Source organism: Macrobrachium nipponense, chromosome 31 (assembly GCF_015104395.2).
Source record: "Macrobrachium nipponense isolate FS-2020 chromosome 31, ASM1510439v2, whole genome shotgun sequence".
Classification (NCBI taxonomy): Eukaryota; Metazoa; Arthropoda; class Malacostraca; order Decapoda; family Palaemonidae; genus Macrobrachium; species Macrobrachium nipponense.
Genome location: NC_061093.1, coordinates 21517806 through 21540305, shown reverse-complemented (window position 1 = coordinate 21540305; position 22500 = coordinate 21517806). Strand labels below are relative to the sequence as shown.

The following is a 22500-nucleotide window of genomic DNA, read 5'->3' as shown; positions in this document are numbered from 1 at the left end:
TTTAAATTCATGAATTAGGCTCCTACTGGAAATGAACTATAAAGCTGATTGATGTGTGAACTAAATTGAAATGGAAGAGCCAATAATAAAGGTAATACGATTGCATATGGATAAATTAAACGTGTGGCTACATGTACACCATTTGAGTTACGTGCATAATGTATATGAATGAGATTAGAAAACATCCTTATTTAGATCAAAAGCAAGAAGTCGCGTAGCAAACTCTGCTTGCTTCGTTGCCAAATAGGATGTCAACACGAAGCTTTTTAAAGTGTCTGAATACGCAACTAGCTAAAACTTTCAACCGGATAGACCACACAAAGAATAAAGCAAATTACATAGGCGTCAGAAAGCCGACCATAAGACAGCCCAGTAATCCAAAGTGACGAAATTGGGGCGTGGCAAAGACTCATAATTCACATTAAGCAGCAGGAGAAACGACAAGCACCCTGGAGAGGTTATCATTAAACTTTTTGGAGAGTCGATCGATTTGTGATCCCCACAATAAACTGAAATCGAGTGTTTGGTCTGCTTTCACTTTGAAAATTGAAGTATATTTGCACCTCCCTTGACTGTTAGTCTCCATTACTACCGTTATCCCTACACTAAGGGGTCGGTTGCCTGATGCGCCTTTTCTCAAAGGCATCATCCTCCACCAAATCTCTTCTCTCCATATCATCTTGCGCTTTACCTCCCCATCTAACTCTCCGTCTTCCTCTCGATCTTCTTCCTCTAACGGGATCCTCCCAAGCCCTCTTCATTCCCTCCTCATCATCCATCCTCAACAAATGCCCATACCATCTCCATCGTACCTCTTTATCATCTCTGTAATCTTTACTAAGCCCTTTTTCTTATTGCGTCATTTGACAATATCTCAAGCAGCGATATTCCCATAATATCTGCTCTCTCAAGCTTTACTTCCTCTTTTCTATCTAGAGCCCATGTTTCGTTCGATACATTAACGTGATTTTTTTTTATTACTAACTAAAACAGTATTGTGTTTATAGTATGCCACTAGATGAATTTATTCAAAGCTAAAGTTTCTTTTTCTTCAATGTTTTCTCAAATTCTGAAGAAATAGGGTCAAATATTACCATGTGGAAATGTAGAAATTATTCTGATTTAAAAGCAGGCCCTGTTGAACTAGTTATATTTTATCTTTGATAAATACAAAAAATGATTCATTTTTGACGGACCAAATCCACTTCGTACTCCGAAGTGAATTTGGAAGATACTAAAATCTAATCAGTTCGGTACTAGACAAGTTTTTCAGGTGCGTAAACTGGATTCATTAATTCTAAATATACGATAGCTTTCAACAATTATAGAAACCGCCCCCTCTCTCTCTCTCTCTCTCTCTCTCTCTCTCTCTCTCTCTCTCTCCCTCTCTCTCATCCATTCAAATTTTATCTAACTTCCTGTCCAGTCACCTATCACAAACGATAGAATCCACTATTGTCTAACTAGGAGAATTTCTTACGTTAGTGTTAGACAAGCTGTTGATTTCACTGCAAGCACTTCTAAAATCAAGCGCCTCCGAAATCTTTATTCTAGTAACGCTTTATTCTAGCAAGACTTTTTGTGGCTTAAATGCGCCCAAGGAACACGAGGATGTGCAGGCACAAGGCCATCCGAATCAGGCAACCGCTTTCTTGGATGGTTCCAGATTGTATACATTTCACCTTAAGCGGTTGCTTATTTGGTGTACTTTTCTGACATCTCAAAGATTCGTTTCATTCCAGCACATAAGTAAACACAATTATTATCCATCTTGTATTACATAGGTTATTCTTTTGTTTAAATTTCACGTCTTTAGATATGTTTGTTTTTCCAAGACGTCAGCTGAATCTGGAAGTTTTGGAGTTGGCAGTTTAGTAAGTTCACAGTCACCATATGGTCTTAATCGTCTACTTTACGTTTTCTGTTATTCTTTTATTTTTGAGGTAAGGGGAGTATATCCCAGTGTTCACCTACGCGCACAAATTCCAGGTGATATTATCACGATCTCGGAAACAATTCGCGCGAGTGAACCGCGTCGACACCACCGACTGACTCCTTGGGGGAAGACTTTGAACCCTCCACAGTCTCTTGTCTTTTCTTCCTGGATGGCTCTTTGGGGGTTGGGGGGGGGGGGAGCTGGTCCAACCCCCTTGCCACCACCACCTCTACTACCACCACTACTACTAGTAGTAGTAGTAGGTAATAGTTACCGGTACCCAGTCAGACCGGTCAGATAGAAAGCAGCAAACATTCCCTCCCACCCATCCTGTAAACACCTCTCTCTCTCTCTCTCTCTCTCTCTCTCTCTCTCTCTCCTCTGGCCTGACCTCTCTCTCTCTTTCTCTCTCTCACTTGTTTATCATCTTTCACTTCCTCTATCAAGAAACTGGTCGATAGCCAAACATAACGTTACTTTGAGATCGGGTGATGTGTTTGTCTTACTCTTGGATTCAGCCATTCCGCTGCGGACTGGTCAACCAAGATCCAGACAGAATATTACTCCCTGGACCTTGGTGCTAAAGAATTCGATGCCCATCGTTCTCACTGTCTGCGTATTTTGCTGTAGGCTAGAGATACTTTCTTTAGAAAGTTCCTTGTCTGCGTGTTCCTGTCTGAGAGAGAGAGAGAGAGAGAGAGAGAGAGAGAGAGAGAGAGAGAGAGAAACTTTTTGAGAAAATTGCCTAGTAACAAACCTTATATATATCGTGACTTATGCTGTATAGTCTATCGGCCACTTTTATTTTCTTTTTACCCGATACGAATGTAATTGTACTAACCACATTACCCTCTTAAATTTGAGAAGTTTAGAGGGCATTGTGGTTTTACAATTACCTATCTTAACATATGGTACATCTGTCATAACATATCCAGAATCTGCTGGTCACTTTTCTTAATAGATACAAACATTATAATTATAATAACCGCAATACCTTCTTAATAGAGAAGTTATGACGGCATTGTGGTTTTACTATGACCTATCCGGGCACTGTGGGCATTACTTTTACAGCGTCCCTTAGACCCCTAGCTGCAACCCCTTTCATTATTTTTACTCTGCCTCCTTTCATATTCTCTTTCATCCATCTTACTTCCCACCCTTTCCTGACAATTGATTCATATTGCAACTGCTTTGAGGTGTTCCTCCAGTTACACCCTTCAAACCATTTTAATGCCAATTTCCGTTTCAGCGCTGTTTGACCTCGTAAGTGCCAGCACTTGTCCTCTGGTCTAAATTCCATGTTCTGTTTTACTGTTCTACAATTACTTTGGGTAACATATATTTTTTCTTATCTTGACAATTACGGTGATTATATATATATATATATATATATATATATATATATATATATATATATATATATATAATTACCCATAAAGGGATTCGTTACATCCCGTTTCAGTTCCCGTGAAAGCATCCTTCGTCTTGGAGACTCCCAGTCCACTGAGATTCCAACATGGCCGTTTTCCCGGTCACACCGTCGTCATCTGGATTTTGGTTTCTTAACCGCAACTTCCATTTCATAATTGTTGCGTCACCTGAGGGTGAATCATGCTGCCTCTCGGGCGTATACGGGCGGCTGGGGGTGGGCGGCCGGGCTGGAGAGTGTGTGGTGTGTGTGTGTTGTTTTTGCCTCCCTCGTCTGGCTCTTATAAGTACCGACCTGTTCCGTATTATCTCGAGCGATCATCAGCTGACGATTTCTGAAGTTTCTAAACCAGAATAAATTGTTCAAGACGCCAATTCTTGTTGTAGGAGTCAGTGCAGCTCTACAGTATCTGTCAGTGCGCTGCAGATTTTGAAGCAAGTATGTTAAGTTCGAACCTCAGGATTGTCTCCTTTGTGTCTTAGAATTTAGTTAATTCACATGAGATTTTAAGGCTATAGTAGATTTACTTCCACCATGCATCTGATGTGTAGGCCCGTCCCTTACGACGCTCCTGATTGGCTGTTGATACGCCAATCACAGGGCTGGAAATTCTCAGTATTTCCAGAGAGTTCACATAGCCAGGATGTATGCTCCACCTCTCCTGAGGGATAAGTCTTTCAAAAGTATCCCTCAGGAGAGTTGGACCATACATCCTGCCTATGCTATGTGAACACTCTTGAGAGAGACAGAGCTTCCATCCCTGTGACTGGCTTATCAACAGCCAATCAGGAGCGTCGTAAGGGACGGGCCTAGACATCAGATGCACGGTTGATGTGAATCTACTATAGTACATAAAGTTCGAACCTCAGGATTTTGTCCTTCATATCTAGAATTTAGTTAATTCGTATTAGATTTTAGGGCTAGTACATAAAATTCGAACCTTAGGATTGTATCTTCTGTGTCTAGACTTTAGTTTATACTTTGAAATTTAAAACTTGTATATAAAGTTAGAACCTCATAATTGAATCCTTTTGTGCCTTGAATTTATTTAATTCATGTTAAACCATTTGTACTTTGTATTTTAATATTTTAAAGACAGTAAATAAAGTTTGAACCTCATAAATGTGCCTTTTGTGTCTAGAATTTCATTTTTCTTCTGAATTTTAAAGCCAGATATAAAGTTCGAACCTCAGGATTGTATCCTTTGTGTCTAGAATTTAGTTAATTTATATTAGATTCGAAAGCCTGTATATAAAGTTCGAACCTCGAATTGTACCTATCCTTTCTGCCTAGAATTTAGTTAATTCATATCACATTTTAAAGCCAGTACATAAAGTTTGTGCCGGAGAGTTGTAGCTTTTGTATCTAGAATTTCGTTTATACTTTGAATTTTAAAGCCAGTGTGTAAAGGTCGAATCTCAGAATTGCGAATTTTAAAGTCAGTGCGTAAAGTTCGAAACTCAGAATTGTATCTTTTAAGTCTAGAATATAATTTCGTAAATCAGACATCTGGCGTCAGGAAGGTTTTTCCATTAATTATATGATTTAATAAATACACTGGTCTATCGCTACACTAATTTTGTTCAGTTGTGTATCATATAAATCCCAAGGAAACTACTTTTTATATCTTCTCGAAAAAAAAGAACAAAGCAACTTATAAACAGATAATAGTCTTATTTCTTTTCAATTCTGTGATGACGCCTTTCGCTTTTCTCGTTTGTTTTGATCGCGCCTTCTTCAGTCATTATTCAGTTTGTTTGTTTGTTCATGAATTTCTTTGCTTATCCAGTTTCCTGTTATTGTACCCATAACTATATTTGTTTATTTTAGTTGGTTCAAAATTAAACAAAGGATAAAAAAATAGCGCCTCAGTACGTGATCGGTATGGTCTTGACCTGCCACCTCGGTGGCCTCGAGTTCGATTCTCGGACATTCCACTGAGGGGTTAGAGATGTGTATTTCTGGTGATAGATGTTCACTCTCGACGTGGTTCGGAAGTCACGTAAAGCCTTTGGTCCCGTTGCTGAATAACCACTGGTTCCATGCAACGTAAAAACACCAAACAAACAAGCAAAACAAAGGATAAAATGTACACATCAGCTTTTATTGTAATAGTTTGTTACAGCTCGTCAATATACGAAGCAATGCAGCATTGCAGTATTCAAATGTACATCGCAAGATTTCTGGAATAGAAACTGAGACTAGAAATATCATTGTTCTCAGCACGAAAGCGACTCTGGAATATGTTTGCCAGAGATCAATCGGGTTTTTATTAACACTATTACTGATGTGTTTCTGAAGGCAATTAAGCCAGTCCGGGTTTTGCTCTCAAAGGAAACTAGTTTGCATTCTCTTTGGCCCCTTCATGAATGCCAGTCGCCACCCCCATCCGTCCCCCCCTCCCCTCAAAGGAAAACAGTTATCACTTCTGTTATTGCTCTATTGTTATAAAGATCATGCATGTCTTCAAGTAGCGTGACGGTTAACTAATGGGGAGTGGGGTAGAATGGGGTGGTAGTGGTGATTGCGGAGGGTGGGGGAAGGGGCGTAGTGGGGGGGGGGGGGGGGGGGGGGGGGGGGGGGGGGGGGGGGGGGGGGGGGGGGGGGGGGGTGGGGGGGGGGGGGGGGGGGGGGGGGGTGGGGGGGGGAGTTGGGATCCCGCAACATGTTTTGGGGATCCTTTGGTCTCTTTGCGATCTCAGTTAGCTTCTCGGGCATGGTTCCAGGGGCACAGCTGGGATGTTGGTGGTGGCCCCTGTATAGGGCACAGTGACGAGGAATGGATGTTGACTCAGATTTCTTGGACGATTTGGAGCTACAAATGTAGAAAGAAGAATATTCTCCAATCTTGTAGATATATATAATGAGGCTTGTTACCTCGTAATCAAGGTCTTTTACGAATCGAAGAACTATTTGAGTTTTGTATCATAAGTAAGAATTTAGCCCGATTAGAAAGCAGTTACAGTCTCTCTCTCTCTCTCTCTCTCTCTCTCTCTCTCTCTCTCGACGCTGGTACCTGAGAATTTTGCGTCTATATAGGCTTATCTCGGTGAGTCATTCACCTAAATACCGTTATGGGATATAAATGATGCTATTTCATACTGAAAAGAATATATTATTGGTGGTGAATGCAAATATTTGATGTATCTATGTAAATATGCATCCGAGACCACTTTTCTTCGTTATCTTTAAAAGGAAAAGATGATTTTTTTTTTCGATATCTGAAGGATTTTTTTTTTAATGCCAAGGGACGCTAATGGAAGAGGTAACAGTACACCAGGGTACATCTCTCTCTCTCTCTCTCTCTCTCTCTCTCTCTCTCATAAACATAGAGGGAGAGAGAGAGGGGCCTATAAGTCATTTGTAGAGAGAGAGAGAGAGAGAGAGAGAGAGAGAGAGAGAGAGAGAGAGACTTATAACCCGTTTGTAGAGAGAGAGACCTATAGCCCGTTTGTAGAAATAGAGAGATAGAGATACCTATATCCCGTTTTGAGAGAGAGAGAGAGAGAGAGAGAGAGAGAGGAGAGAGAGAGAGAGAGAGAGATCCATAAGCCGTTTGGCAGGCCAAAAGTGCCAGTGCGAACTGGCTTTCCGTCTAGTATCTTACTTTTTTCTTTGTTGGAGGCTGGTGAGGAATAATGATACCTACGTACATCTCCCGACTTCTGATTCCTCTACTCTTCTTCCTCCTCCTCCTCCTCCTCTGCTTGCCTGCCTGAGCTTTGCTTTACGCAAGTCGTCAGGCTGTTTGCCTTTAAAAACAACTGACTACTGGGTTTAGTTACGAGTAACTCAAAAAGAAAAATAGAGTTCTTAGAAGAACTTACCCAAATTGAAAAGAAAATAGATATAATGAATATAAGTGAAACCTGGAATTCCCAAGATACTGGTAATGATGATCAAATAAAAGGGTTCCAAACTTATAGATCAGATAGAAAAAATAGGAATCAAGGGGAACCGCGATATATGGGAAAGACCAAAAACAGGGAAAAATATATGAGAAATATAGTAACTCAGAATGTGAACTAATAGCGGTAGAATTTGAATCTAAAAAATTAAAGAATATAGTAATATATAGACCCCCTAATACTAAAGAATTTGACACAAGAATAAAAAAAATTGGATGATATATGTAGAAATCACAAGGACTGGTCTATTCTCCTATCCGGAGACTTCAACTTTCCGTTCGTAGACTGGAAAGAACGAATGAGAGATTGTGGATGTATTTATATATATAAAAAAGAAAGTAATAGAAGTGCAGAAAATAAGAGGCAAATCGAAAAGCTATTAGAGATGCTACTAGAATACAACATTCAACAAATAAATCACCTGCCAACAAGAAAGGAAAATACTTTAGACCTAGTATTCGTGAACGATGTGAATTATGTTAAAGAAATAATAGTTTATAATGCGAGTATTTCAGACCATAATGTCATAGAATTAACAGTCCATTCCAAAGCAAGTGAAAACAGAGATAAGCAAGAAATGAAAAAGTGGGAAGGATATGGAAAATACAACTTCTACAGTAAAAATATAAAATGGTCAGAAATAAATGAAGAATTAAACAAAGATTGGGATAACATTTTCGTAAGTGATGATATACAGGTAAATACGGAGATATTATATAAAATATTAGAGAAAATAGTGGATAAATATATACCGAAGAAGAAAAGTAAACATCAGTCATGCATACCAAGAGACAAAAGGATCTTGTTCCAGAAAATCAAAGTGGAAAAAAGCTCTTGCAAAAGAAAAAAATGCATGGAAAGTGTTGGAACTAAAAAGTAAGATAGAAAATGCAGAACAAAAGATAATACAATCCAAAGAAAATGAAAAACGGGACTTGGAAGAAAAAACCCTAGTAAATATCAAGCAAATCCCCAAACTATTGTACTTGTATGCGAAAAAGATGAATAAAAGAAGAATAGAAATAGGCCCTCTAAGAATAGAAGGGAGATTAACAAATGTGTTAAAGAAAGTAGTTCCTTCTATTGCAAAGCCACTTGCAATATTATTAAGACAAAGTGTAGATACAGGCAAGGTTTATGATGAGCACAAATTAGCATATATTACCCCTACTTTCAAAAGTGAATCAAGACTAGAGGCAAGTAATTATAGATCTGTGGGTCTAACATCACATATTATGAAATTGTATGAAAGGGCAATGAAGAAAAATATTATGAAACATTTAATAAAAGATAATTTGTTTAATGTAGGACAACATGGTTTTGTACCTGGAAAAAGTACACAAACCCAACTGTTAGTCCACCGTGAGAACATATACAAAAATATGAAAAACGGAAATGAAACAGATGTGGTTTATCTAGACTTTGCAAAAGCTTTTGACAAGGTAGATCATAATATATTAGCGAAGAAAATTAGAAAACATAATATAGTGGACAAAGTAGGAAGATGGTTAAAAGAATTTTTACACAACAGAAAACAGATAGTTATTGCAAATGATGAGAAATGGGATGAAGCTAAGGTAATATCCGGTGTGCCACAAGGTACGGTGTTAGCTGCATTACTGTTTGTTATTATGATTGCAGACATAAACAGTAATGTTAAGGACTCGGAAGTTTAGCCGATGACACAAGAATAAGTAGAGAAATTAATCGTGATGAAGATAGGAACGCGCTACAAAGAGACCTTAACAAAGTATATGATTGGGCAGAGGTAAATAGGATGGTATTTAACTCTGATAAATTTAATAAATAAATTATGGAGAAAGAGAAGGAAAACTATATGCTTATAGGGGACCTAATAATGAAACAATCACAAATAAGGAAGCAGTTAAAGACCTTGGTGTGATGTTGAATAGGAACATGTTATGCAATGATCAAATAGAAATTCTGTTGGCAAAATGTAAAGCAAAAATGGAAATGTTGTTACGGCACTTCAAAACAAGAAAAACTGAACACATGATTATGCTTTATGACACGTATGTTCGTAGTCCACTTGAATATTGCAATATGATATGGTACCCACACTATCAAAAGGATATTGCACAAATAGAGAGTGTTCAAAGGTCCTTTATAGCTAGAATAGAAGAAGTTAAGGATCTTGACTACTGGGAAAGACTGCAGTCTTTAAAATTATATAGTCTAGAAAGGAGAAGAGAACGCTACATGATAATTCAGGCATGGAAACAGATAGAAGGAATTGCCGAAAACATCATGGAGCTAAAAATATCAGAAAGAGCAAGCAGCGGTAGATTAATAGTGCCCAAAAACTATACCCATGGAAAAAGTAAATAATAGCACACAGGACATTAATCCACTACGCACCAGCATTGACAATGCAGCGTCTATTCAATGCGTTGCCAGCTCATCTGAGGAATATATCAGGTGTGAGCGTAGATGTGTTTAAGAATAAGCTCGACAAATATCTAAGCTGCATCCCAGACCATTCAAGATTGGAAGATGCAAAATATACCGGAAGATGCACTAAAAACTCTCTGGTAGACATTAGAGGTGCCTCACACTGAGGGTCCTGGGGCAACCCGAACAAGATGTAAGGTCTGTAAGGTAAGGTAAGCGTGCTGATATATATACATATACATACATACATACACACACACATATATATATATATAATATATATATATATATATATATATATATATATATATATATATATAATATATATATATATATATATATATATATATATATATATATATATATATATGTATATATATATATATGTATATTATATATATGTATATATATGTATGTATATATATATATATTATATATATATATATATATATATATATAATGTGTGTGTGTGTGTGTGTGTGTGTGTGTAATAGACACACACACACACACACACACACACACACACACACACATATATATATATATATATATATATATATATATATATATATATATATATATATATATATTTACGTTTATGTATCTGATGTTGGCATTTTCGATGCGAGGATTTAAAGATAGCTGCAAATGCATTACCCGCATTTTTATTCTTCTGAAAAAAAAATCTATCGTGCCAGCTTTGTCTGTCCGTCCGCATTTTTTTCTGTCCGCCTTCAGATCTTCAAAACTACTGAGGCTAGAGTGCTGCAAATTGGTATGTTGATCATCCACCCCCCAATCGTCATACAGCCTTATAGCCTCAGTAGTTTATGTTATCTTGTTTAAGGTTAAAGTTAGCCATAATCGTGCATCTGGCAACGTCTGTAACGGCCTGTGACCTAAAAAGGTCCCTGTGAAATTCCGAAATGGCAGGGCGGTGCAAAGGGCATTAATAAGTAATATGTATTTCACTTTAACATACATATTACATCCGTATTACGCTATGTAATACATCTGACATAAGTACTACACTTTGCTGTTACATGCTGAGATACATTGGTTGAATAAAATTACACTGCAGCATGTCCAAGAGGCCCTGATTCTTGTGAAATGTTGTGCCTAATTGTGAGTAGTTTGGCGTTGCAGAATTTGAGCAACCCAGTCAAAAACGCCTACTGAAAACCTTCCTCATTACAGGTTTTGTGGGTTATGATTCAGAGAATTCGGTTCTTTATGTGAATTTTGGATGTCAGACTAACAAGCAAATGGACTATGATTCATTATCGCATTATCGCACATTGAAAGTACGTTGAACCCGTGTCTAGGAAGTAACTGGCAAAGGTCAATGCATCTTACACTTACCTGTAATAGAACATTTTAGTATATTTCGTTCGGTAAAATTAAAAGGCCTCTATTGCCTTTGAAAAATTCAAGCTAGGCCATTTGTGCATTAACGCTGTAATGCAGACAGGAGTCTTTATAGTATTTATGTTTATATGCACAGTGCAAATGAAAAATTCTGAATGCATATTTTGAATGATTAAGCTAATCTAGAAAATATGGCCAAATTCTAACCCCTGTGATAATCCCAAAAGTTCCAAAGCCTTCTTTTTGATACTTCCAAAGTACTTGATAGTCTAGTGGAGATCTCATATCGGTTAAACTTTCTGGTTTCCGCTGCATTTCTCCCCTCTGTAAGCTCATTTCCCCCATTTTTATCTAGTAGGTTTTTGTGAGACGAGTTGACAGCCCATTATCTGTCGCATTTCTCAGCGCTGTTGACGTTCCCCAGGGCCCTGTTCTGTCACCTTCTCATTACGAGGTCAAAATGTCTTCAGACTTCGCTCATTCTCTGCTATTCTCCTGCATCGTCGGTTCGGGGAAGTTCATTGTTTCCGTCGTTATCTTCATCCTTTTTCATGAGTTTTTCAAGAAATTTGGCTGGAAAGTGCCATTTTCATAGTAACGATACAACGGAAATATTTGGTAGATAAAACGGTTTTAAAATAACTGGTAATATTTCCCTTTCCTTTCGATGAAAGACTTCCAGTCATATGTTACCTCAAAATCTTGGGGCAAACCCTTCAAAATGGCTGGTTATAATAATAATAATAATAGTAATAATAATAATAATAATAATAATAATAATAATAATAATAATAATAATAATAATAATAATAATAATAATAATAATAATAATAATAATATCCTTTATTTCGGTTCAAGACCATATACAATGAACATACAAAATACACAGTAACATACACAATCTAGATATATGAGTCAACATGATAGGAAAAATTAGTAATCGGCACTTATCCACAAAATAGCTGAAGTAGCATAAAAGATAGTAATCATAATACTGGTAATAGTAATAATGTTGGTGAGAAAAAAAAATGCATTGAGAGTTATAACAGTTAGTGCACAAATTATATAGCTTAAATTTCACTAGAGACCTTAGGTGGTTACAGTAGTCTGGTCCAGAGGGCTAAAATACATAAATTGAATGTATTATATTATATAACCTTACATACTATAATCTACATATAATTATAATATCTATACATATATATTATATATATATACATATAATACATATATATATATACTATATATACTATAATATATATATATATAGATATATATATATATATATAAAGAATCTTGTTTAACTTGATAGTAATCACAGAAATAATGAAAAAATAAAATATCAGAATAATATAATAATGACAAAATCTGCAGATGACATCTTGCTAATACAGAGATTAAGTCCCATCTTTCCCACAATTTAGATCATCTTCTTGCTTCACTCCTTAGGATGCTTTGTATGAGCGAGTTGCCGCTGTTTCTCACTCGGGTTACCAGGCTGGACATTGTTCGCCTTACAATGATTTTTAAATTGTCCAGGTGGTTTTCTAAGAACATCTGTGTGGCGGAGTGGTAGCGTGGAGTGTTTGTGAGGCGTCTCAGAATGTCATTGTGCACAACAGTGATACGTCTCATGGTCTCTCGGGTATAGTTCGTCCAGAGGGAACACCCATAGATACTGTAACAGTTCGTGACAGAAGGCAAACCTCCTTGCAATCATGTTGCCAGTTGCACATAGTTTACGACGCCTCTGTTCAATGTCTGCCGTATCTTTTAGGTCGTCGGTAATAATGTGACCCAAATACGGAAATTCGCGCACAAATTCCAGCCGATGGTTTCCGAGGAAAATTTGTGGTTCTGCAATATGCTTAAGCGATCTCGGGAGCAGCGACATGCACTGGGTCTTGGTTTCGTTGTAGATTATATCAAATTCCTCTGCATATTGGCGGCAAGTGTCGATGAGTCGTTGGAGGCCATGCACTGATGGGGAAATCAGAACCATATCGTCGGCGTAACAGAGGTTGTTTATAGTTGTTTCATTGACAGTGCATCCGATTGGGAGTGAGTTCAGTTTGACATTCAAGGCATCTGTGTACGTATTAAACAGGTATGGAGAGAGAATGCCCCCTTGCCGAAGCCCGTTTAGGGAGCCGAAGGTGTACGATAATACGTTGCTCCATTTGACACAGAATTGCTGTGTGGAGAACCAGCAATGTAAAATGCCAATTAGATATAGGGGTGTGCCCCTTTTATGCAGCTTCAGGAATAGCTTCAGGTAGTTTACTCTGTCAAATGCTTTTCTCACATCTACGAAACACAGGAAAACCGGAGATGCTGATGATAGGTAGTAGTTCAGCAATTCTTTCAGTATGTAGATGCAGGTGTCGGTTGAGTGGTTTGCTTTAAACCCGAACTGGTTGTCAGTGGTGTGTAGAAAGGGGAGAAGTCTCACAAGAAGAACCGACTCAAGTATCTTCGATGCGATCGTTGTGATCGCAAGTGGCCGGTAGTTGCCAGGGTCAGCTGCATCCTTTAGCTTGTTTTTGATTAATGGTATCAAGTGAACTAAGAGTAGGGAGTCTGGAAGAAACTGGTGAATTATGCACGCATTGAATAAGGCAGCTAGCAAAATGTAAATTATCGGATGGCAGAATTTGAAAGCCTCTGCGGGAAGACCATCACAGCCGGGCGATTTATTATTAGGTATGCTGTTTATGGCATCGCTGATGTTACCTGGCGTAATACGGTCTGCAAAATGAAATTGAATGTTGTCATTAAGGAGGTTATCTACCTCGCTTCGGGAATCCTGATCATTTATGCAATTCAGGATATTGTTGAAGTGATCACCCCACATCCTTGCGATAGCCTCGTCTCAGACTGCTTCTCCTACTCTCTGTGATAGCTTTTTAGTTTTGGGATTTAAGGACTGGATATCTTTCCAAAGACGAGGGTAATCACCAGATTCTACGTTTCTAGACATTGCATCGGCTCTTAGTTGTTTTTCATTTAACCTGCAGTGCTTAAGAGCAAGTTTGAATTGCGCTCTCGCCTGCCTCATTAGTAATGCAGTGTGTCCTTCCCTCGGGCTGCCATTTTGCCTCCACAGTATAAACATTTCTCGTGAGTGTGTATACAGATCCTTAACCAAGTCATTCCAACCAGGTATATTACGAGAATTACCTTGACGAAATCTAAAGGCAGTCCTGCCCGAAGCAAGCATAGCGGAGATTATGTTCGAATAGGATTCATTCAGATCCCTGTGGTGGTCATTTCTGCATTATCTCTCTCTCTCTCTCTCTCTCTCTCTCTCTCTCTCTCTCTCTCTCTCTCTCTCTCTCTCTCTCTCTCCATACGACTTAAAGGTCTCTCTCTCTCTCTCTCTCTCTCTCTCTCTCTCTCTACAAAAGAATTATAAAACATTCTCTCTACAAACGTGTTATAGACAACCTCTCTCTCTCTCTCTCTCTCTCTCTCTCTCTCTCTCTCTCTCTTCTCTCTCTCTCCTCGGATGAACTAACAAGTCTTTGAGACATCCTAATCCTTGTAACTCCTTGTAACCCTCTCTTTACAAACTCACTCTCTCTCTAAACGACTTATTGGTCTCTCTCTCGCTAGACCTCAAGAGATACAACACATCCCATTGAGGGAACCTCTTTACGTACTAGACATGTGAAACATGAAATAAACTGTCACCAGATGTTGTAAACAGCAACTGTGTGGAAGAGTTTAAAGGAAAGCTAGACAAAATCATTAGGACAATGTGAATGAACAGTAAAACCTGCTCCAAGAGATAATTGAGTACACGAATTCTCCTTTGATGGACTAAAAAGTCTTTGAGACACCCTAATTCTCTCTCTCTCTCTCTCTCTCTCTCTCTCTCTCTCTCTCTCTCTCTCTCTCTCTCTTTACAAACGACTTGAAGGTCTCTCTCTCTCCCTCTCTCTCTACAGACCCAGATACAGTGGAAAGTTTAAGAAGTGATCGAAATAAAATAGAGTGGTAAAAAATATGGCAAATGCCTTTTAACTTGGATAAGTATAATGTGTTACAAAGAGGAACAAACAACCCTCACGCCAGTTACATGCTGCTTGGCAATTACATAAATAGTACTGAACAAGAGATGGAACTTGGAGTCCTTATTACCAAAGACTTAAAATTCACAAAACAGTGTATAAAAGTTGAAAAAATAGGAACAGAAACTAGTGGGATACATAAAGAGGCAGTTCAAATACAGAAACAAGAAAACGGTGCTGTAGCTCTACAGATTAAAAATTAGACCTCATCTTGAATATGCAGTACAGTTACGGTCACCATCTAAGAAGGGACATAAGTAGATTAGAAGGGGTACAAGCAAGAACCACAAAGTTAATTCCATCCATCAGGCTTTTTACCAAAGACGACTAGAACGCCTTAACATGTATATGGCTTAGAAACACGACGACTGCGAGGACAACTAATAGAAACATTCAAAATACCGAAAGGCATAACAACAAAAGTAGACAGTAACCTATTTACATTAAACGAAAACCAGACAAGAAATAATGGAGGGAAACTAGAACTGAAGAGATACAACACATCTCATTGCGGGAACTTCTTTACAAACAAGATACGTGACATGGAATAAACTGCCACCCGAGGTTATAAACATTAGTACACTGTGAATGATAAGATTTCATTCTTGTACCTCAAACCAACGCTGATATAAGATTCCCAATTTTCAAGGGGAATGAGGCATTGTTTTGGTAAGTGGGCTAAAGAAAAAAAAATTTGGAATTCAAAGTCCGAAAACACTCGCTCGCTTATAAAAGTATCACCTCTTCAAACAGTTTGGCAAATTAGAAAATTTACTTGAACACTTGTAATAGATTCATAAGGATAAGAATGTACATTAGTTAATAATTTTCATTACTTTACAGCAAAAAACTGATAGACAATACGTACATTTTACAAAATATATATTTGAAAGGGTAATTAGCAATGTGGTTTTGAACTGCGTTTACAAAAAATCAATAAAAAAGAGCAACAAACCTTTTCAAGCAGCAATGGCTAAGGTGATACTAAACATACTCTACCGTCTAGTAGTTAAACATTTTTTGGAATGTAAACACGTCCTTCTTTGTAGCAGTTTGATATTTCTGTCGAGTCCATATTGTTGTAATCACTCATCATCAGTATCCTTACAACAAATGGCACATTCGCCAACAAAGATTCCATTTTAAAAAGATTACCGAGAGAGATTTTTGATAGTGTGAATGTATTAAAGTGAATCATTATGTAGATGAATAGTGAAAATCAGGTTGTGGTTTGCTCATGGGGGAAACACTACGTCGAATGGAATTCACTGGCTTAGTAATTGTTGGTAATCAACACAGGTGTGCAGGTAATCCGTACAGGTGTTCAACTAATCCATACAGGGGTGCAGGTAGTCCATACAGGTATTTAACTAATCCATACAGGTATGCAGGTAGTCCACATAGGTATTAAACTGATCCAAACAGGTGTGCAGGTAATCTGTACAAGTATTCAGGTCTAGTTGCAGATGCACAAAGTTCGTCATCATATCAGTTTTATCTTAAAGTTTTTTTATATATATTTATATATATATAATGTATATTATATAAAATATTGTATATATGTATATATATGTTATTATATATATATATATATATGATATATGTATATATATGTATATACTATATATATATATATTATATATATATATATATATATATATATATGATATATATATATATATATACTATATACATATATATATATATAATATATATATATATATATATATATATTATATATATCTAATTTTCTATTAATCCAATCCTTCCCTTCTTTCCCTTTTACAAAGGAAAGGAACAGACAGATTCTCTTGACTTGGGGCACAGGCTGCCGTTTGACACTCGAGGGCCACAACCATTACGAAGCCCGGAAATAGAATTGACCCACAGGAATACGAGGGGCCATTGCTGATTCTCTCTCTCTCTCTCTCTCTCTCTCTCTCTCTCTCTCTCTCTCTCTCTCTGGTTATTCTATTTTTATCCCCGATAGATGAGCTGTCTTGGCAATGGTTCTCTTTTCTCTCTCGGTTTCAGTAGTCGTGTATGTGTGCGCGCGCGTTGATTTTGCAATGTCATTGTTCAGTTGCATCATGGGTTAATGTTGTCAGTAAGTGTCTCGGATTTTGACAACCCGTCTTACGTCTTAGTGAGAGGGAATGGTTCTTTAGAACGAAGCACCTTTTTCCATGAAGGAGAAAAGATTAATGCTATACACACAAGCTGTTCAATGCCACTAGATATACATCCTAGCTGTAAAAAGCCACTGGGCACATACTCAAGCTATTTAATGCCAGTTATCATATACACAATCTATTAATGCCACTGCTTATATACTCAAGCTATTTAATGCCAGTTATCATATACACAATCTCTTAATGCCACTGGTTATATACTCAAGCTATTTAATGCCTTTTAGCATTTGAACAAGCCATTTTATGTTATTGGGCATATACACAAGCTATTTGATGCCACTAGGAATATATACAAGCTATTTATTGTCATTGGTCACATACACAAGCTATCTAGTGCCACTGGGCATATACTCCAGGTATTCCATGCCACTTGGCATTTAGACAAGCTATTTAATGCCACTGGGCATATGCACAAGCTATTTGATGCCAATGGGTATATATAAAAGCTATTTAATGCCACGGGTACATACGCAAGCTATTTAATGCCATGGGCATATACACAAGGTGTTTAATGCCTCATGCCATTGGGCATAATGTGCAAACTATCTGATGCCACTGGGCATATGTGCAAACAATCTAATGCCACTGGGCATATGTGCAATCTATTGAGTGCCATTAGGAATATACAAGCTATTTGATGTCATTGGGCATACATACAAGCGAGTTAATGCCACTGGGCATATACACAAACTATTTCATGCCGTTGGGCATATACACATGCTGTCATGCCACTTTGCATATAGATACATGCCATTTAATGCCACCGGGCATTCCCTTAAGCTGCTTTTCCCTCCGACCAGAGGAGAGGAGTTAAATCTGGCATTACAGGCGAAACGGGAATTCTTCTAAAAGTGGTAAAAGGAAAATTGAAATCGAAGTTCGAAAGAACGGCATAAAAGATGGCAAGACGGCCACGTTTGCCAGCAGGCAAGAAAAACAGAATGCATTCAGTGATTGTTTATATTTCTCATCAGACTGCGTGACCGAACAGTGCGTGACGAGCACTTTTCCCCCAGAGAAAGCGTTGTCACGTTTTTACCGAGTAATTCTTCTTGCAGGTTAAGACCAAAAACTTCGGGTGACGCAATGTTTCGACGATTATGCCGAAGGAGAGGAAATTAGAAGTTTTTTTCTTTTCTTTTTCTTTTTACTCCGTGAAAGTATTAAGGCTTTTTCGTGATGATTATTTCCTTATCGTTTGGTAAGTCACTATTCATTCAGATAACTTTTGGTCTTTTTGTAACTGCTTTTGCAATTTTGTTTTTAACTTTTCCTTTCGCTTCGTGATCGCCGATCGCTCGTGATTTAGTTTTATTTTTCATCGTCAACTTTGTTAGTCTTTTATTTTGTTTATTCCTTAATTTTGGATCTTCATAATCTACACCAATTCTTTATTAATTTCATATTAGTCTTTGTCCTTCTTTCAGACCTTCGTCATTTTTCACAATTTTTTTGTTTTTGTTTTGTTGACTTCGAACAATTATATGTTCAGAGGATCTTCATATCTCCCTTCATTCTCTTCTGTTCCTCCCTGACTTTAGCCTCCGTCATCCTCCTCCCTCTCCTCCTCCTCTCTCCTCCTCTCTCTGCCCTCCTCCCTCCTCTCTCTCACTCTCCCCTCCCCTCCCCTCTCCCTCCCCTCGCCCTCCCATTCCCTCTTCCTTACCCCGTGTTATTGGAGAGTGAGGCAATGCAACTGCCACACAGCCAACTCCCGGAATTTTTCATAACGGTCCCTGAAGAGGCCGTGAACGAAGGTATCCCCCCGATCGCGCAGATCACCCATTTTCCGAAGAGTTTCGTCCCCTCTCACAACGACGCTTCGGTTCTGTGGTCCCGTGTCCCTACGATGATGCTTCTGAAGAGATCATCATCATCATCATCATCATCTACCCTTTCCCTAGCTTCTCTCTCTCTCCCTTATAGTACTATGACGTGTGCAATTATATATATATATATATATATATATATATATATATATATATATACATATATACATATATACTTATAACCCATATCCTTAATATACATACACACACATATATATATATATATATATATATATATATATATGTGTGTGTGTGTGTGTGTGTGTGTGTATGTGTGTGATAATATATATATATATCTATATAGTATATATATATATATATATATATAATATATATATATATAGAAACTTATGTATTATACATATATATCTATATATATATTATAGGATATATATTTATGTATATATTGGATATTTATATATATTTGTAGCTATAGTATATATATATATATATATATATATATATATATATATATATATATATATATATGCACTCATATATACTGTAAGCTTCATCTGCTCTCTCTCTCTCTCTCTCGTAGATTTATGACTTTTATGTATAGTATATAAACATTTCCTACCTTCTTTACACCTTCGTATTCCGCTCTTTTAATTAACGACCCGAAGGGCGCCTCCTCCAAAGCGCCCTTTGGAGTGTTTTGTGGCGGCGTTGATGCGGTGAAGGCGATGATGAGGAAGATGATGATGATGATAATGGATGGTGATAATGATGTGACAATGAAGTCTCTCAGGGCGATGTTGTGGATTATTCAGTCCGGTGTAGGCCTACTGAAGATGTTCTTCCTGCGATGATGAAGAATGTACTAATCAAGTAAGCGAAAACAATTTAATGTTGTAGTATCTGATGAATAAACAAATATTGAAGAAATTCATTGCCTCTCTCTACTGAAAGGTGTAACAAAGTAGCCAGTAACCTATTTAAGTTAGACGAAAACCAGACAAGAAATAATCGATGGAAACTAGAACTGTAGAGATACAACACATTCTATTGTGGGAACTTCTTTATATACAAGACATATGACACGTGGAATAAACTGAAACCAGAAGTTGTAAACAGCAACAGTGTGGAAGAGTTTAATAGAAAGCTAGACAACATCATTAAAACACTGTGAATGAACAGTAATTCCTGTTCCTAGAGATAATTGACCACACGATATCTCCTCGGATGGACTAACAAGTCTTTGAGACATCCTAATCCTTGTAACTTCATGTAACTCACTCTCTCTCTCTCTCTCTCTCTCTCTCTCTGTCATTGGTTTTCACGGTGTTTTGCATAAAAGAAAAACCCAGTGATCGCTCGTTTCCTTCTGCGGTATTGATAAGTGTGACATGACCTAATCATTTCCTTTAGGGAAGGTAACAGGAAAGAGCAATGTCATTAAAAAAAAAAAGAGAGGAGGAGGAGGAAGAGGACTGTAGGAATAATAATAATGCTGGTCGTGTAGTTTGAGTATAGGCTGAGGTTCGCCGTCGGGAGATGAATTGTTGGCGCGCGCGTTATTTATTGTTCTAAAGGGACCACAAAACTTCGACTTTCACGCCCATCTTCTTCCTCTTCCCCCTTCCCCGCCCCTTCCCCCTCTCCCTCTCCTTCCCTCTGAAACCACCCCTGGGCTTCCGGGACCCTCCCCCTCCCACCCTCTAACACCCCATGACAACCACCCCATTCGTCTCCTCTCCCTTTTCTTCCTTTTCTTCCTCCTCTATCCATCCCGAATATCCCATCCTAAGCGCCTTGGCTCCCATTCCGACATTACTCTTCTTCTTCTCCCATTCTTGCTGCATTTCACATTCTAAATAATCCTTGTTTCTTGTTTCCTCGTTTAGTTATTCAGCTGCGACATTTTCTTCTTCTTTTGTGTTTATCACTGATTCGTCCTGCTTTTTTTCTATGTACACTCTTTCCTGTGTTGACGCGTTGCCTAGTTTCCTTTCGAGCGGACTTAATGGAGATTTAACCTAATGTTTTCGTAATGTCTCGTAATATCTCGCAATATCTCTTAATTAGGAGTTCACTGGGATAGTTCTTATGTTGCAAATGTTGCTCCCAATTCTGTAACCCTTCACTGCATTTGTATCTACTTCCTCTGGTCTTCACGAAGACAATAGAATCAATAGTTACTCCGGATCTGCTGGAAATTTCACATTTCTATGTAAATGTCAGGCTACAAATTTTAACACGGAAGTTATAAGCGGTGTGTCGCCTTTATTATTATTATTATTATTATTATTATTATTATTATTATTATTATTATTATTATTTTAATAAAAAAGCTTTTGGAATATGGCTGTGTGAAAGGCATTTCTTAATACTGCACTTGATAAAAACAAAACCGGCTGCCGATGGCATCAATATTTTCTCATTCCATCTCGAACTGTTTCAAAGTGACCTTTTCACGAAAGATTCTAATGTTTCTGCTGTGCGTCTGTACGTGGTACACTGTAGGCAGTACTAAGGGGTGTTGGCAACGTTCCTTCGGCACCCACTTTTTCGTCTTTTACTTGACCTCCATTCTTGTTTCCTCTCTTCTATCTTGCTTTCCAACCTCTCTAATTACTACTTCTTAGTGCAACTATTTGGTTTCCCCCGTAGAGGATTAGTGCCGTCAGTGGTCCTCAGGAGGTGCACTGTAGACATTACTTAAGATTCTTTGCAGCCTGCCTTCGGCCCCTAGCTGCAACCACTTTCGTTCCTTTTACTGTACCTCCGTTCATATTCTCTTTCGTCTTACTTTCCACCCTCTCCTAACACTTGATTCATAGTGCAACTGCGAGGTTTTCCTCCTGTTACACCTTTCAAACCTTTTACTGCCTTTATTTTCAGGATCTCTCTATCTCACTGACCAACCACTCTAGCTCCCTATTTTCATTGTCTTGAGTTCCACCTTGGCCGACTTGCATTTCGCGCTCGGCTACCAACACGGTGGTCCGAAGTTCGGTTCTCGGCTTGGCCAACGCGGAACCAGAGAAATTTATTTCTGGTGATAGAAATTCATTTCTCGATACAGTGTGGTTCGGATCCCACAATAAGCTGTAGGTCCCGTTGCTAGGTAACCAATTGGTTCCTAGTCACGTAAAAATATGTAATCCTTCGGGCCAGCCCTAGGAGAGCTGTTAATCAGCTCAGTGGTCTGGTAAAACTAAGATATACTTAACGTTTTCATTGTCTTGACAGCCTAAGGGTCATGAGTCAGTCAACTCCGTGATGGGGTAGTGCCGTCAGTGTACCTCATTTGGTGCAATGTAGGCATTACTTTAGGCTCTTTGCAGCGTCCCTACGGCCTCTAGCTGCAACTATTTTCAATCCTTGTACTGTACCTATGTTCATATTCT

At 38.1% G+C, this 22500-nt stretch overlaps 2 protein-coding genes across 4 annotated transcripts in view; one reads left to right on the top strand and one right to left on the bottom strand.

Moving 5' to 3' along the window:
* Positions 1–2090, bottom strand: part of LOC135206681 (C-type lectin domain family 4 member F-like) — a 23761-nt gene extending 21671 nt beyond the window's left edge. The window contains exon 1 of one of the 2 annotated variants that reach the window (XM_064238074.1): positions 1975–2090. The gene's annotated coding sequence lies outside the window, so the exon portion shown is untranslated. The remainder of the gene's footprint in view (positions 1–1974) is intronic. The other variant, XM_064238075.1, reaches the window with a different exon arrangement.
* LOC135206478 (lachesin-like) overlaps positions 1–22500 on the top strand; it is a 192311-nt gene that overhangs the window by 100893 nt on the left and 68918 nt on the right. The gene's annotated exons all lie outside the window — the stretch shown is intronic.